Consider the following 16,233-nt stretch of genomic DNA (forward strand, 5'->3'; position numbering starts at 1 on the left):
ACAAAACTATACCGGTATTCAAGGGCAGGCTCTAAGATGGTTTAGATCCTACCTGTCCGATCGCTACCATTTTGTTTACTTAAATGGGGTGTCATCTCATTTATCATCAGTAAAATATGGAGTGTCACAAGGATCCGTCCTAGGTCCCATCTATTTTCAATATACATGTTGCCCCTTGGTAATATTATTAGAAAATATGGAATTAGCTTCCACTGTTATGCGGATGATACTCAGCTATATATTTCAACGAGACCAGATGAAACTTCCCAATTATCTAAGCTAACAGAGTGTGTTAAAAATGTAAAAGATTGGATGACAAATAATTTTCTCCAATTAAATTCGGATAAGACAGAGATATTAATTATTGGACCAAAAAACACCACACAGAATCTTGTAGATTACAATCTGCAGCTAGACGGATGTACTGTTACTTCCTCTACAGTCAGAAATCTGGGTGTTATATTGGACAGCAATTTGTCTTTTGAAAATCATATTTCCAATGTTACAAAAACTGCATTCTTCCATCTTAGAAACATTGCCAAGCTACGAAACATGTTATCTGTTTCTGATGCAGAAAAGCTAGTTCATGCTTTCATGACCTCTAGACTGGACTATTGTAATGGACTTCTAGGTGGTTGTCCTGCTTCGTCAATGAACAAGCTACAGGTCGTCCAAAATGCAGCAGCTAGAGTCCTTACCAGGTCAAGAAAATATGATCATATTACCCCAATTTTACAGTCTCTGCACTGGCTACCTATTAAGTTCCGTATCAGTTACAAATTATCATTACTTACCTATAAGGCCCTAAATGGTTTAGCTCCTGCGTACCTAACTAGCCTTCTACCACGCTACAACCCATCACGCACCCTAAGGTCACAAAACGCTGGACTTTTGGTAGTTCCTAGGATAGCAAAGTCCACTAAAGGAGGTAGAGCTTTCTCACATTTGGCTCCCAAACTCTGGAATAGCCTTCCTGATAATGTTCGGGGTTCAGACACACTCTCTCTGTTTAAATCTAGATTAAAAACGCATCTTCTTCGCCAAGCATACGAATAATGTATCTCTTAAATTGTGAGTGTAGTTGCATCTGCATTTTTATTCTTTAGCTTGGGTTAAACTAATTTTACTTTGTTGGATCAGCAGCTATGCTAATGATGTCTCTATTTTGTTTCTATGTTTTGCCACAGGATTTACATCCCGTGGTAACTAGGATTTACACAAGCTCCAGTCTGGATCCAGAACACCTGAGAAGAGATGATGCTGACCCTCAGAGGACCCCAGATGATGCTAACCTTGAATCAACAAACAGAACTAACAATTATTGCTACATGTGTGACTGCATCCTATAATTACTATTAATTAATAATATTGATAGTTCATCGTCTAGCTGACTACGTCTTGCATTATTATTATTTTTTTTTTTTTCTAAAATCCTGTCAAACGTGCACAAACTACAAGCTACTACTAAATATTGTAGAAACATAATTTTCTGTAAAGTTGCTTTGTAACGATTTGTATTGTAAAAAGCTCTATACAAATAAACTTGAATTGAATTGAATAGACAAACCATGTATTAATGTAATTGTCTATTGGCAATATGATTAATCTGTTCTATATTTATTTCTATTTATTAAAAATAACAACATGAATTATCAATTTGCCACTTCTATAAATCAAGTACAAGTATAAATAGTATAAATCAAGAAAATCAAAAATCCCTTTACTCTACGCTTACTCTAATTTATGTACCATGTACGGTGTACATTTTAAGACATCCTCAGACCTCAGTCATCAAATGAAAAGGCGTCATGCCTCAGACTAAAAGGCTTCAGTCATCGGACAAAACGGCATCGCGCCTCTGACTGAAAAGCTTCAGGTCTCAGGAAAAACGACGTCAGGTGTCAGGTCTCATACAATTAACGTTAGGTATCAGACTAAACGGACTCAGACAAAAAGTCATCAGACGAAACGGACTCAGGTGGAATATAGCGTTGCCCCGCCCCATGTGACGTCACACGCACGCCGTTCACAGGAAGTGGTATATCATGGTTGATTGATGGCAAAAGGAGGTAAGCAGCATCTGATATTTTATATTTTAACAGTTTTATTCAAATGTTACACTAATTAAGTTATATAGGGAAGAGAACATGCTTTTCGAGAGTCTTGTGTGCATGTTTAGAAAGTTAGTTAGCCATATTGCAACTAGCGAGCTTTTATTTAGGCCAAGTAGTAAAGTTACCCTTACGAAAAATAACCATGGTTTTACTATCAAAAACCAAAAACAAACAAAAAACAAATGGTCGATATAGTTAAATCATGGTATCCACAGATTAACATGATTTTGCTACACTAACCATAGTTTAACCATGGTGTTTGTAGTAAAACTGTGGTTATACAAATGGTATCATTACACTAAAAAAACATGTTACTACACTTTAATAAAACCATGGTCACTTTACGTCTGGGTAAAGCGAATTCTTTCAAGCTATTAGATTGAAATCTTGGTCTAATTATAACATACCTGTATGAGTCTAACACTAGTTGTTGAATTAAATGATTTTGTAAAAACAATGGTTCTGTCTTATAATTACATATATATTTGTTTGTTTCAGTCAATCAAGCATATCTTGACCATGCTGAGCAGGACCGTTACCTGGATCCAGTACCCATTTAGATGTCCAAGCAACAAATAAGCTCCTCCATGCCAGAGAATTACCGTTTGTTCAATCCAAACCTGCATGTCATCCTGGACTGTACAGAAATCTGCTGTGAAAGCCCTACATCACTGAAACTCCACTCTGAAGTTATAAGTGCACTACCACACTCAAAGGTCTGGTTGGGGTAGCTCTGTGTGGTGCAGTGGAGATGTGGTTATGGCAGACAAGGGTTCATGATTGAAGATCTGCTCTCCAGTGTTGGTGCTAGATGGATCATTCCATCTTTCAAATGTGCCAAGCAGTTCAGCAAACAGGACTGTGAAAAAAACACAGGCCACTGCACACCTCAGACTTCTGGTGGAAAGGGTGATTAGAAGGGTCAAGGAAATACACATCTGGGATTCTGTTGTGCCACTCACCTTGTCAGGAACTATTAATCAGATCTGGCATAATTGCTGTTTTATGGTTTATTATCAGGGACCAATGTTTCTTGAGCAGTGAATGTATATTAGTATATTAGATTTTTAAGAATGACTGTGATTATTACAATAGTAGTGTTACAGTGTTAACATTTGATAGTAGTTTTTTATTTATTAAATTTTTTTTTTACCTTCAGTTAGTTGCAGTGCATACCTTTAATACCTACCATCATTAAATGTGTTTTTACTTTTTTTTTTATTGTAATGTAAAATTTTATATTTTGTATAATGAAATTATTTAAATAAAATGTTCCCGAAAATAATTTGACAGACATAATGAAATAGGTGACAATGAAAAGTATTTTTATATTAACTCATGAAAAAATCATATTTGTTATATCATACAATGTATCAAATGTAAATATACACAACTAGTAAAAGAATATGCATATCATATACATTACAGAAGATTTAATACAAAACAAAGTATTCACCTCGGTATGTACATATTTCTAATTAATAGCAAGTACAATATATATTTATTGTTATAATTTGTGATGTATCTAATATGTTACAAAAGATCTACTACAAAATATTCTACATACTACTCAACTACATAAAGTATATATTTACTATGAATGTAAAAATAAATCTTAGGTTCATGCTATAATATGAACAGAATCTGTCCATTCATACCACTGAAAGATACACATCCAGGTAAACGTTATAATAGTAGTTTCATTGATGCTATGAAGGCATCATCTCTCCAGATCATCTGTATTATGAAATCTGATTTTGTGTCAGTCACAAAGTCACATCAGTATAGACCAGTGACTGCAGTCTGACCTTGTACCTGCCAGTAGTACTTATGGGTCTCTTTAAGTTTGGCTAGTCCTCTTTGAACTTTCATAAATGGAGCCTGAGCAATGTTTTCAGCAGAGGTGCTTTTTACCTCCACTAGTCCAAACTGTAATGTTTCAGATGGATCATTAACATCAGGAACACCTGCAGCTATAGGGGGACATTGGTATGAAAGTGGACTGCCAAGAGGTACAACTTTCCTTTTGACATGCCCTCAAGTATGTGTGGCAGCAAAGGCTTGGGATTAATCTGACTTAGTTTTGCACCAGAAGCCAAGACATCAGCATCTGGAAGGGGACCTAAAGAAATGAACACAAATGATGAGTCGTGAAGACATTAAGCTATAGCTGTGCGCACACAGACAAACAAACAGAGTTGTGAATTACCTGTGTAAGCCTTTTATGGGGTAGAATTGATTCCATTCTTCCCAACTGATTCTGGTTTCAGGACACAAAGTTCACTCACTGCCTCTGGATGAACTAACTCCCTTAATATAAAACGAATAGAGTAATAGTTAAAGATCGTTTACTGATCTTGGGTGGTTTTCATTTATATATTTGTTACTTAATCTGCACTCTTGTTCATTATTAGTCTATGATGTTTAAATGTATACATATACTTTCTTTGAGTTAATAGTGTTCTTACCAATGCAGAAAAGAAAAATACATGCCTGTGCTCTTGGACGATGCCATCTCTGTGGCTCACTTGATTTGATTCATCTTCTTAGATGCGTTTCACTGCAAGATAAAAGCATTAGATGCTGTTACATTTTTTTTTCTTAATTTGTACAAGGATATTGTATAACATCAGTGAAGAAGTACATTATCGATTAAACTTAACGGTAACACTTCCTATGAAGCCCGTATTTAAAACAAATTATAAGAGTATTCTTATGGCATTATAATGAATGCATAATGTATTAGAAAAAAACTTTGTAATATGTCATATCATCTCATGAGTAATCATAACAACAGTTTTAATGTGTTATAATCTAAGTATAATTTACTTATTTGTGGTTATAGCATTTAAGATTATGATTTATAATACGCAATGAATAGGATGCATCCACTTAACTTACAACAGAATGTTTCCCTTAGATATAATACAAGTCTCATATCTTGGCATTGTTGTTTTGTTACTTTACTCAAAGCAGGCAAATACCACTATAAATAACTACAACAATAATAATGAAAATAAAAATATTATTTTTCCTTAAACAGCCATCATATCAAAGATCTGATCAGATGAATGTGTAATATGTAATACTTTTGATTTTAACCAAATTTATTGTAATATCAATAAGATAGTAAGATACTGTGTATATTTTAAATAAATAATGTCAAGATATAAGGCTTATAAACTATTATAAATCATGTGGATTTAGCATGGTGTATATTGCGTGTTATACATAATCATACTCATAAAAGTTACATTCACAAATAAGTAAGTTTTATACGTATAATTGTTATGACAATTATTTTGTTATGACTGAACGCAGCGAAACGTATTGGTATTGGATGAGAAACCGAGCGGTCCCGTGTGCTCCCAATGCTCCAGTAACATTACATTATGTAAACTGCAATGCATTTATGACAAAGAACTGCACCGATGCAGATATAATATCATAGCATTAGCAATCTATCAATAAATGCACGCACACACGACACACACCTCGTGCTCTCTGATGTTCGCTCTGCTCGGCGCCCCTGCAGATTGAAAAATGCGCTAAATCCAAGCAGACTCAGATAAGGGGAGGAGCCGAAACTTGACGCACCTTGCCGCCGTTTCAAATGACTTTTTTTAAAGGGGACTGAAGCGATCAAAAATTTATTAATCAAATATTTTTTTAGGGGGGCTGGGCAGAAGTTTAGGGAGCCCCCTGAAAGCCTAAAAAGGGCCTAGTGACGCCCCTGGTTATGGCTCTGAACTCAGCATTGGACAGTCATTAAAAATAGTTTAAAAAAAGTAAGTGGCAAAATACTGTAGAAAAGACAAATAAAATAAAATAAAATAAAATTGTAAAAGTATGTGCTCAAAGGTTAAAATTATTTTAACTAATCTTTGAGTTTAGGATTTTTGAGGTAAGGATTTAAATTAATTTATAAAAAAAATATTTCATTTATTATTATAATTTTTTATCCATAATATTGAATTGAACTGAATTTAATTTAACTGATTGCAAAAGCTTGTAAAAGTACACATTTTGTAAAAACAAATCATGTTTAATACTGTGACTGAATTCTCTCTCTCTATTTTTTTGGAATTTGGATTTTTTTTGGAATGTAGAATGTAGAATTGATTTTTCAACTTCATTTGTAAAAAAATAAATACATTTAATATAGTTTTTTTAACTGTAGTTGAATTCTTAAAATTGTTTTTGGTAACATTTTACAATAAAGTATATTAGTTAACATTAGTTAATTTAATTTCTATCTTGAATGGTTTGGTGCTGAGAAGTAATGTCATGGACCATGGAAGTTGAAGTATAACACAGTGTATGATGAGACCAGTTGGACTCATTCAAGTGTGTATTTGCAGTGATTTTGCACACTCTAGTTTGCTCATTGTAAACGTGTGCTTTGGCCTCGTGTATAGTGTTGGGGTGCAGGTGGAGTGGGAGAATGATAAATACCATTTTACAAATTACATTTAGCGATGGCAACATACAGGAGACAATGCAGCCTCCGATCATTTATCAAAGATAATGGGTCATAGTTTACTTCCTGACACGTCACATACATCATGAAGTCTGACCCCTGCTACAGCTGCTAAAATAGATTATGTGATGTCAAACGCTGCTTTAGAGGTCAGCGTACAGCGCGCCCCATGTTTTGGTTCAGTCAGTTATGGATTTTAGAGGGAGCACTGTAATTTCATATTTTGCATATATATATTTTGCATTGCCTAAATGATCTGCAGTGTCCAAATGCTTCTAAGTTAGGTTGCATTCAGGGCATTTATCAATCACTGCATTGCACTCTCAGCACTGGCACAAGAGTCACTATAGCAGCATTAATGCAAACTTTCTTCTTCTACCATAACCTTTCTCTTTCAGATCACTGCAGAGCAAAAGTTCAGTGAAAAGAGAATCAGGGTAGTTAATGCTAGTTAAACTTACTAGTTTACTGAATGCATGCAACGTTTGCATACTAGACTGAGGTATGCTTCTAGTCTTTCTGGTTGTGCTCAGGTGTCCATATTTGATACATGTCCTTCATCATCATTCTAGATGAAGAGTTCCTGCTTAATTAATGGCTAATTAGTCAATGGCTTGGTGCTGATGGCAGAGAGACAGACACAGAGAGATGACCTTTAGCCCTGCATCAGTCATAATGACTTCAGCACACAAACATCTTCATTAATGACTGATGCTCACAGTAGCACGAGGATCATGGATTAATCAGCATTCATCATCCTGAATCCACTTTTTTTCTTCTTTCTAGTTTCAGATATAAATTCAAAATCAACCCGCTCTCATGTTGAACTCTGGCATTGATTGTGAAGATACGAGGGAGATTCAATCATTCTAGTTTTTAAGGATATATTATACTGAATGTACAGTATTTATGAAATTCTAAATAATATTAACATTTAAATTTAAACTGAAAAAAAATAAATAAAAATAAAAATGTTGCCTTGGCAGCTAACTGAAATAAAATCAAGTTTACAACTACTAAAAATAAATGAAACAATAATATAATAAAAAAAAAACTTAAGGTTCTATTAGTTAATGTTAGGTATTGCATAAAGTATCAATAACACGTGATACATTTGTTACAGTATTTATTAATCTTTGTTAACATTAATAAAAATGTTACTGTTCATTGCTAGTTCATGTTAGCTCAGGGTGATCAAATAATATTAATAGATACAACTTTTGATTTTAATAATTAACAAAGATTAATACATGCTTTAGAAGTATTTTTGTTGATAGTTCTTAGTTCATAATAGCTAAATGGAGTTAGCACTTGGAAAACTAATGTAATTTGTAAGAGCTATCATAAAAAAAACAAAGCAAAATGTTTAAAAAAAACTAGCAAAAATGACAAGTACTTAACAAGATTACAAGAACTTAAACTGAATAAAAAATAAATAAATAAATAGAAAATGAAAACTGACCATATTAAACTAAAATAATAATAAAAATAATATCAAAATAATAATAAAAATACCCCATACAGTAAACTGTAATACTAAAAGAGCACTGATTACTGATTATTTTATTAAAGACTGCCCATCATCATCATCATCATCATCATGTTACGTGAGTTCTTCAACACAGAAGTTTGACAAGTACTGAACTGTATTTTTAAGTTCCTATCTTTAATCCATTTATAAAAAGTGTTAAATCAGTATAATTATAATACAGTGCTGCGGATATGATAACTCAAATGTTGATGAGTATGTATAACCGCATGTTGTTCTGTAGCATCTGTCTGCTCTGAAAACAGCATTGGCTAAACGTACAAATTACATTTGCTCTCCGTGTAATAACATGAACAGACGACATCAATGCAAGAGTGTGATAACATGATAGAAAGTCAATGCCATCCAGAATCCTAAAGGATTCAATTCTCTCCTCTTTTCTAAGAGACTCATTATAAGTCAGAATCATTTATTGGGATTGTGGGTAATGGATGTGAGACACGATTGAAGCACGTTCAGAAGTGCTGCTCACATCATTTCGGCTGCATGCATACTGTGCACACTATCCACATTCTTTATGAATTAAATACTCAATTATTGTGCAATTGTTAAAAATCTACATCTGAGGAATTGCCACAATGCAATGTCCTCCACCTTCCATTTCCAGTGTAACCCACTGTAAAAAAAAAAAAAAAAAAACACACACACACACATATATATATATATATATATATATATATATATATATATATATATATATATATATATATATATGTATATGTAATTTTTTTTTTTTGAAGATTCAAAATTGAATATTTTATATTGCTGTTTTTTTGTAATTTAGACATTTTCTAGCAACTTAAAATGTAAAGTTGTGATTGAAAACTTAATTATTATTTTTTTAATCTTTTAAAAAAGTGTGGTCCTTTTTATGTACAGTACAATTCAATGAAAAATGCATAAACTAAACTTTAAACACTAAAATAATAATAATGTATTAATAAATTATTTCTGAGATAATTACTATATAGCACTTGTTAAACTAAACATGCAACACAATGAGGTCAAGTTTATTGGAAAAGTTTATTGCATTATATACTGTACACACTGCATATTATTCTAGTATTCCATTGAGAATATTCATAGTTTTCTTCTAATCTTATTTTCTTTTTCTGCATGTGGCCAGAAGAGATATTCCTGACACGTGTCAGAGCATGAATGTTTGATTTTAAACCAGTGTATAATTCTCATTCTCGCAGCAGGGAGCTCAGGGCTTTATTCTTCTGCTTCCATCAAATGACTGTAGCTTGCACTTCACAGTTTGACACTCCCATTTTTTCCCTCGACATCATTGGCATCTTCAATCATGGTAAAAGAGAGCTTTGACCGATGAGACAACATTGACTCTAATAATGAGTTTGGTTATTCAGCATCACGGCAAAATGAAAACAACCTTGAATTAATTATTTCACATAATGTCTGTGATTTTCAGAAACACTTAATTAAAAAGATGCCTGTGTGTTTAGTGCCAAAGGGAGAGTTCATCAGAAAATGAAAAGCCTGTTATCATGTGCGACTTTGTACTGTAACACAAAAGTAGATTGAATGCCAAAATTAGATTTTTTCCAACGAAAACATAAAGTGACCAGAGGCATTTTTTTTTACTTGGCGCATGACGATGATTCAGATGAATCAAATGAGCCAAGAGTGTATATGTGGAATGGATTTCACACAAAGCTATTGTATACGACTTGCAATATAATGCACAAATCAGATGATATACTTTTGTGTCTGTTTTGAACATCAATGCATCTGTGAATCAATGTTACTGACAGCTCTAAAAGCAACATTGATTTAACCAGTGTGTCATGATTCTTTCTCAAATGATTATGGATGAATCTACAGAAATACAGGGCTAGACTTTCAATTGGAGAACACTATTCGCTTAACTAGTTGCTAATTAGCATGCATAATTAGTACTTATAAAGCACCTATTAATACCTGACCAAATTCTAGATCTCTAAAATCTCTAAAAAATGTTTTTTTTTTTTAGTTTTTTTTTTTTATGCATTCAAAACAAATCAGATACAGCTAAATGATGAGTGTTCAGTGCAGCAAACACGTCAAGGAGGAGATTCCCAGCGACATTTACACAACAAAAGCTGTGTTTGCACTGTATGCTTCACCCATGAGACCCTTCAGATATGTTCAGATAATAACCAAGACAGAATACTCTTTATTTTACATCTTAATGAAAACCTGACATTTAAATGGAATAAATTTACAGACGACTCATGATTGCAGAACTGAGATTTAAACATTTTACTTGGTAGGACATTTTTCTAAACTGATTCCCATTTCTTCCTCACAGTCTCAGCATGAACTTTCTCCGTTTGCGTTAAACACAAGAAGAAATGCAGCACAGGTTTAGAAAATGAAAATTTATTTTTTGATAGTAATGACATTGAAAAGTTCAGCAGGAGTTCAAGCAGTCCTAATTTAAACCAGCATGTTTTTCATAAGAGTTGTGCAATGATTTGACCTCACAGGAATCACAAGTGATGTTACCGAGGCCCATCATAGGGTTGTGTTGCAGGCAGTAGAGAAAGAATAAGCTGTGACTGTGACTTGCATGTGTTCATAAGACAGGTGTTAAAGAAGCTGATGTCAATGCCATGGTTTACTCGGAGGTTGAAGAGCTCAGCAAAATAACCACGACAATCACAGGACACATGAGAAAACACGAGACACCTTCATTAGAGTCTTTAAAGCTTCTATATAGATTCTGAAGTCACAAAAAATTGTTATTAGCAAAAAAGGATATGTGTGGCTATTGTGTCTTACAGGGAGGATGAATGCTTTTCAGTTAAAAAAAGGCTTTTCATGTCGAGTGAAATGTGTACAGTACGTCTGTAGATGAACACTCATGTTCTTCCAAATGAGAAAGTATTTTGTCATTTCATATCTAGAAACCAGAATATCAAAGACACACAAGTTTTTACAGTTACAGTTATTGTACTTCAACTTTGAGGATTTATTTTCAGCATGCGGTAGCCTGTCATGTTGCTTGTCATTCAAACTGTATTCGCGCGGGTTGCGAATGCCCTTATGTACGGCGTGAATCAAATAAAACTGCATTCATTGGGAATTCCACAATCCCTCCCCTTCAGTCTTATTATCAGAGTCGTGTGGAAAATTGGAGAGTGAAACAAAATGAATCTTTGTATTAAATCAGCTGCTATGTACGCCACTCGATCGATACACGCTCTCCTCTATCTGTTCCAGATGAATGCATAGCCCACTGGCAAACTATTAGCCATTACGAAAGCAAATCAGTCAGCATAATTCATTTTCTTCAAAAATATGAGTCTTTTGCTATGAAGAATTAACAGCTATAAAGAATTTGCCTCACTCCAATTCGTAGCATCATCATGGCACATGAGAGACAATCATCTTTCATATATGCAGCTCGCTTTGTGGATGTCAGTCTTTTCTTGGGTGGTCTCTATGTCATTTTTAGGCTGTTTTATGGTGTTCTGGGAAGGCATTCCTAGGTGGTTTCTAGGGTGTTAATATCTTTTTTGACACATGTGCACTCTATGGACTTTATTTTTATCACTGGATGGATAAAACCATTTTATATTGACTAAATGACTAAATAACAAAATAAAAAAATCGAACTAATTCTTATAAGAGTTATTCTACAGGGGCAACATTGTTCACATTGTGCACTATTGAAACAACTTTATATCTCTCTGTTCTTGTGACAGAAACAGCTGTGTTGGATGCCATAGACAACGCTTCAAAGCCCAATGCATGTAAGACTGATTCTTTTTACACTCATTCCCAGTACATGCATACAGATGAGAGCTTCATTGCCGAATATCTTTAAGAGCACACTGAAAGATCAGTGAACAGCAGTTTTTGTTCTTCTGGAGAAAAGAGTAAACAGTTCATTGGATGTGATGCACACTTCACAAAACAACATTTCCCATGAATGCCTGTGATTAAAAGGAATTTGCTTAGCTGATAATCTTCACATCTTTAATACATTTGTTGTAAAATAATGCTTTTCAGTCCCAGAGGAAATTCAATCACTGGTGGCTCTTTCACAGCTCAGGAGACTCAAAGGAGTTCTCAGTTTTCTTTTAATAATTGACATTGTCTATGAAAGTTCCCTATAAATTGCTCAAACAGATTTAGCAGAAACAAGTGCTGACGTGCAGTAAGAGTAAATAAATATACAATAAAATACATCAAAACTGTTTGAGTTCATATTGCAGTTGTCTTTTGATTGCACATATTTTTATATCCTGGCAAATCTGAGAGCGTCTTTTTTCCTGTCTATAGGACACACATTTGAAATGTTAAAGAGATCTTATTTGTGATGCGAAAATCCTTGATGCATCTCATTACTGCAGCTGTGCAATCAAACTATGACTTTAAAACAAGGACAGAATAGCCGGTATTTGAGTCTCACTAAGGCTGTGCATATACAGTAAAATATTAGTCATATTCTTGTCGAAACAATCTACAATACTTTTTTATTATTATTATTTTTTTTAAATAAGACTTTTATTTAGCAAGGACACTGATACATAGAAAGTTCAAAAGAATTTCAAATAAGAATGTTATGTAACATTTTAAACACTGTTACTCTCAATTTTGATCAATTTAGTGTCCTTGCTAAATAAAAGTCTTATTTAAAAAAAATAATGATAATAAAAAAGAATCCTGAAAAATAAAATGCATCACAATTTCCACAAAAAATACTGTTTTCAACATGGCTAAAAATCAGAAATGTTTCTTAAGCAGCAGATCATATTAGAACGGTTTCTGAAGGATCATGTGACACTGAAGACTGGAGGAATGATGCTGAAAATGCAGCTTTGATCACAGCAATCAATTTCAAAATATATGTGCAGCATTGACAGTATCCCAATGCAATGCACTTGACATAATAATCTATTTCCATTGCGATAAATGATTCAGAAGTAAATACAGATATGATTTTGAATGTCTTTTTTGACTTATTTGATCAGAATGCAAAAATTTAAGACTCAGTAGTATGCAGTATTCAGTATTCAGTATGTAGTAAACTAGAATTTCATTGCAAACAGCTCTTCTTTCATGTGGATGCACATTCCTTCTCTGTGTCTAATCCAGGTGAATCATTCTTTCTCATCAGCATGAGCAGCTACATGATCTAATGGTCTTATTTACATGAATTGATTCTGCTTGAAATTGGCAGAATGGCAAATTCTGGAAAAACTACAGCTACTACAATAGCCTCATTCATCTTGAAGAAGAATTGTATTAAAAGGTGCAGATTAATTTTGAGCTATAAATCAAATTTCTTAGCTAGATGATTAATAGTCTTGCATATTGTAATTTTTCTGTGACACAAAACAACAATAATTGCACCTTCAGAAACCACAGCTTAACCTACGTTTTCATTTTTGTTCGATTGTGACAACATAGAAATATTGATTAATTTAAGTAGTTGATGAATTGCTCTTTTGTCAGTTTAAATGCAAAGTAAAAAATGCATGAATTTCACCACCTCCCATATGAAAATGTAATATATGACATATATTGCCCTACATAAAGTGATATTGCCATATATACTGTATGTTACCTATAAGGTCATATGTATTTTCATTGACCCAGAGAATGTATGTATGTGGAAATCATAAGTTTATAACATCTCCACGGTTAACATTTGTATATGTTTTTGTTTTTAAATATTATATATACTATTATAATATTATCTTTTATATTTACTTTTATAATATTAACATGCATTGACAAGCTTTAGAATGGATATATATGTACACGGCATACATTTATTACACATACTGTACACAAATATTTGAATGGGCTAGGCATTTATGTTAATATATGAAATTCAAGATCCTAATAGGCTTCAAATATGTTTTTACTTTATATGACAGTTTATTTCATTTATGGATATTTAAAATATGTACATATATTACGTTTACATATGTGCTTAACATTAGCTAGTGTTTTTAAACAGAGGTGAGCAGAAGACAGAAAGCACAAGCCCACTGTCTAAGCAAAATTAACATGTTTCTTCAGTTTAAAATGATTTAGAGAACATATATAGTGTTCAAATGAAGACAATTCATTTGTTGTTGTAAGATTACCTCAGTTGCTGATTGCATTTTTGTTTGATATTTTGTTATATAATCTAATGACTTTCAAACGTTTTCCAAGGTGTTTATTGATTAAATGATTGTTTTATTCTACAAACATGATTGTTGTTCTGCAGTTTTGAGACTGAAGGATCTGAAGGCTCTTCTACTCTACGTGCTATTTTACATTTGTATGCATTTGGGAGGCACTTTTCCAAAGAGACTTAAGTTGCATTCAGTATCCACTTTTGATTTCTGATAGCAGTTCTTGCTTTCACTGGGAATTGAACCCATGACCTTGGTGTTGCTAGCATCATGCTCTACTGTTTGAGATACAGTAAGGCTTTGAATGCAATAAGGCTGCTGGGAAGCATAAGGCTCTTAATGCAAAAAACTGTCCATGCTCTGTGTAAAAGATTCAAATAATCAGAGGACATTAATAATTTCTCCTGTATTTTGGATAGTGGGAGTCTCTAAGCGTTTCGAGCTGTGAGTCTGGCTAAGCCTCTTAGGTTTGCTACACTGACTCATCCAACTGCGGGAATAAAATCCAGACGCTTTGTGTTGAAACATTCAGTAAGTAATTTTATTCCCCTTCAGTACCAAAAGCAATGAATGAGTCTGAATTTTATTTTTTGCTTTGTTACATCCATGTAAGAATGATAATAACATCTACCATCAATGGGCTAACTGGACCATGCTAACCAGCCAATCTCTGACGTCCTGAAATTGAGGGCAATGAAATATCTCAAACAACATAATCCAGTGAATTCAATCAGATGAAGACACCACGAGCAGTGCGAAATGAAAACGTCTTTCTTATGGCAACCAGTAATAATGTGCAGAACATTTGATTAAATGAAAGCAGCAATGTAACAATCCAGCAGGCCATAACAAATAAGCAAGATTGTCTTTATTATTTTAAGTGTACTGTATTAATGTTTTAATGCTTGTATTGTTTAATAATAAAAAAAAAAACAAATAAGCAAGATGTTAAATTTAATAATAATATCTAAATCAAGTGTTTAAGTATATATATATATATATATATTCAATCTCACCAATTGAAAACTTTTGAGTGACTGTGTATATTTACATAACATCAGACTCAAATTTGTACTAAATTAAATAAAAAAAATCTGTTAATGGGGTCAGAAAATTAATCTTTTACCTTCAAATTACTTCTGACCCCATTAGCAGATTTTTCATTCTTGTTTTAAGCAAAAACTTATATACTTAATATTTCATGTTATTTTGTTTCTCATGTAAGTGCATCTTGATTTAAGAATGTTTACCTAATGTTTATTCATTGCACACTTCACCGTTAACTAATCATGTATAGGATGGTTTTAAACAGGTCTTGTCTTGTTTTTAATGCGTGTGCATGTGTGTAAACTGCATCTCTTCATGCACAATCTGTTCTGTTTATCTCAAGCTGACTTTCAAATGTCCTAGAATCAAGCGCATCGAACACATGCTGCTGACCGTATGGACGTTAACTTCATCTGTTCAGAATTATTCCTCAAACACGCCATAAATTATTGCATTAAGAAGAAACAATCCATTATGCATTCAAGGCTGCGCTTCTCCCGGGACGTCCCGCACACACGCTGTTGCTTCCATAAAAGACAACAGGTATTTTTCTGAGCTCTCCCCATCCATCGCTCAGTTCCTGTAGAGGATACGTCTGTCTTATCGAGGCATGGCCGGTGTGAAGGCTTCTTGTGCAGCAGGACTCGACCCACATGACTCTGTAAGTAATCTCTCTGAATCTGAGCACAGAATGAACCTATGCCAAATATAAAACCACCTTAATGCTCCGCTGAGATTTATCCATCCTCGGCAAGGTTTGCAAAAACTCCCACAGTTTGCTGACTGTACTGGTGTGAATGAACGCTGCAGGAGAACAACTAAATTCTATCATTTTCTGAAGAAAAAGCCTTGGTGAAACTCACCAGGGTGCTGTGGGTGTTTTTTTTTTTGCTGGTCTGGGTC

The 16,233-nt window shown here is 33.6% G+C and overlaps 1 long non-coding RNA gene across 1 annotated transcript; it reads right to left on the reverse strand.

Moving 5' to 3' along the window:
- Positions 1–4,138: 4,138 nt before the first annotated feature.
- On the reverse strand, positions 4,139–4,713 carry LOC132151211 (uncharacterized). The gene is made up of 3 exons (XR_009436349.1): positions 4,604–4,713; positions 4,324–4,416; positions 4,139–4,236 (listed from the first exon to the last, which is right to left on the reverse strand). It is a non-coding gene; the product is annotated as an uncharacterized LOC132151211 (long non-coding RNA).
- Positions 4,714–16,233: the final 11,520 nt, after the last annotated feature.

The sequence above is a fragment of the Carassius carassius genome, chromosome 10, assembly GCF_963082965.1.
Source record: "Carassius carassius chromosome 10, fCarCar2.1, whole genome shotgun sequence".
In the NCBI taxonomy this organism is placed as follows: Eukaryota; Metazoa; Chordata; class Actinopteri; order Cypriniformes; family Cyprinidae; genus Carassius; species Carassius carassius.